Raw genomic sequence first — 2,500 nt, 5'->3', positions numbered from 1 at the left:
AGAGGAGAGGAGGGAAGGCCAGGTGGCCGGCTGGGCCTGGCCTAGGGCGCTGGGTGGGCGCTGGTGGTGTGGGGGTGGCGGGGGCGGAGCACACCGAGCGCGGGGCGGGGGCGGGGGCGGGGGCGGGGGATGTGGGGGGAGTGGTGGTGGGGGCGGAGGACGCACCCCGGTTGTGGCCTGGGGAGGCACGCGGTGGTGGCACAGCTGGGGAGCCCCGGGATGGGAGAGTGCCCCGACAGACTTTGGCGTTGGGGGGGCCCCCCCGGGCGGGCTGGCGGGCGGGTGGGCGGGGTGGCGGGCGCCAGGCCCAGGGCAGGCTGAGTGGGGAGCCCTGGCTAACGTCGGGACCCGGGAAGCGCGCAGCAGGCTCTTGGGGCCGCCAGCTGAAGCGGCAGGCGTCTACGGCCATACCACCCTGAACGCGCCCGATCTCGTCTGATCTCGGAAGCTAAGCAGGGTCGGGCCTGGTTAGTACTTGGATGGGAGACCGCCTGGGAATACCGGGTGCTGTAGGCTTTTTTTTTCGCCCCCAAACGCTTGTCTTTGGCCTTCCTCTTTTCTCTCCCACTTGGGCCCCCCTGCCTCTGCCTTGGCCGCCAGCGCTGGGCGCCCTGGCCAACGCGGCGGCCTCCCAACAGTCCCTGAACGCCTCAGCCCCTGAGCCCGGTCCCCTCACGCCCTTGACCCCCTGACCCCTGGCCACCGCAGACCCAGCATCGCGGGCCCCTGGCCCCAAAAAGGGCGACCCGCTGCACGGGCGGCCGGCCACAAGCCAGCGTTTCCGCCTGCACGACACGAGGCCCACCCGCGCCTCAGCCGGCCTTGTGGGGCTGCTGGCAGGGCGGGGCAGTCTTGGAAGGGGGCTTTGGGGCCAGAGGCAGGGAAAGGGGGACCGGGGTGAGGACCACGGCCATGGACGCGGGGAGGGGCGTGGGGGCCGCCGGGCTGTGGGAGGAGGGCGGGGAGGCGGGGGGGAGGGCCCAGGCCCGAGGGTGTGGGGGGCAGGAGGCAGGAGCAGGCCTCGACCCCGGGCCTGGGCCATCTCTCCGCGGGCCTGTGCTCCCGAGGCCCTGGGCCCTGGATCCCCTAGCGAGGCCCTCGGGCTGCCCCCAGCCCCCAGGCCCACCGGCAGCCGACCAACCCCCACACCCCTCCCGGCGCCCCCGCGACCTGGGCCCCCCCACCCCCCTGTCTGTGTTTCTCGGTCAGGGCCTGGTGCGGGTGGGTTGTCAGGAGAAGCGCGGTGGAGGTAGGGCCACGGGGCGGGGCTGCCGCTTCTGGGCTGGTGTGTGGCGTCGCCCCTCGCCCATGTGTCCTCGTGGCCTCGGGTGGGCTGGGAGCGAGGTGGGGTGGAGAGGAGGGGAGAGCCGAGCCGAGCCGAGCCCAGCTGAGCAGAGCTGTCTGGAGGAGAGCAGAAGAGAGCAGAGGAGAGGAGAGGAGGGAAGGCCAGGTGGCCGGCTGGGCCTGGCCTAGGGCGCTGGGTGGGCGCTGGTGGTGTGGGGGTGGCGGGGGCGGAGCACACCGAGCGCGGGGCGGGGGCGGGGGCGGGGGGTGTGGGGGGAGTGGTGGTGGGGGCGGAGGACGCACCCCGGTTGCGGCCTGGGGAGGCACGCGGTGGCGGCAAGGCTGGGGAGCCCCGGGATGGGAGAGTGCCCCGACAGACTTTGGCGTTGGGGGGGCCCCCCCGGGCGGGCTGGCGGGCGGGTGGGCGGGGGTGGCGGGCGCCAGGCCCAGGGCAGGCTGAGTGGGGAGCCCTGGCTAACGTCGGGACCCGGGAAGCGCGCAGCAGGCTCTTGGGGCGGCCAGCTGAAGCGGCAGGCGTCTATGGCCATAGCACCCTGAACACGCCCGATCTCGTCTGATCTCGGAAGCTAAGCAAGGTCGGGCCTGGTTAGTACTTGGATGGGAGACCGCCTGGGAATACCGGGTGCTGTAGGCTTTTTTTTTCGCCCCCAAACGCTTGTCTTTGGCCTTCCTCTTTTCTCTCCCACTTGGGCCCCCCTGCCTCTGCCTTGGCCGCCACCGCTGGGCGCCCTGGCCAACGCGGCTGCCTCCCAACAGTCCCTGAACGCCTCAGCCCCTGAGCCCGGTCCCCTCACGCCCCTGACCCCCTGACCCCTGGCCACCCCAGACCCAGCATCGCGGGCCCCTGGCCCCAAAAATGGCGGCCCGCTGCATGGGCGGCCGGCCACAAGCCAGCGTTTCCGCCTGCACGACACGAGGCCCACCCGTGCCTCAGCCGGCCTTGTGGGGCTGCTGGCAGGGCGGGGCAGTCTTGGAAGGGGGCTTTGGGGCCAGAGGCAGGGAAAGGGGGACCGGGGTGAGGACCACGGCCATGGACGCGGGGAGGGGCGTGGGGGCCGCCGGGCTGTGGGAGGAGGGCGGGGAGGCGGGGGGGGGGGGGCCAGGCCCGAGGGTGTGGGGGGCAGGAGGCAGGAGCAGGCCTCGACCCCGGGCCTTGGCCACTCCTCCGCGGGCCTGTGCTCCCGAGGCCCTGGGC

At 73.6% G+C, this 2,500-nt stretch overlaps 2 non-coding genes across 2 annotated transcripts; both read left to right on the top strand.

The window, feature by feature from the left end:
* The first annotated feature begins 397 nt into the window (after nt 1-397).
* LOC131830737 (5S ribosomal RNA) lies at nt 398-516 on the top strand. Its single transcript, XR_009353329.1, has one exon. It is a non-coding gene; the product is annotated as a 5S ribosomal RNA (ribosomal RNA).
* Nucleotides 517-1,820: 1,304 nt separating this feature from the next.
* Nucleotides 1,821-1,939, top strand: LOC131830781 (5S ribosomal RNA). The gene has a single exon (XR_009353371.1). It is a non-coding gene; the product is annotated as a 5S ribosomal RNA (ribosomal RNA).
* Nucleotides 1,940-2,500: the final 561 nt, after the last annotated feature.

This window comes from Mustela lutreola, chromosome 4 (assembly GCF_030435805.1).
Source record: "Mustela lutreola isolate mMusLut2 chromosome 4, mMusLut2.pri, whole genome shotgun sequence".
NCBI lineage: Eukaryota > Metazoa > Chordata > Mammalia > Carnivora > Mustelidae > Mustela > Mustela lutreola.
Note: the sequence above shows the minus strand (reverse complement) of the source record. Positions and strands in the feature narration are given on the sequence as shown.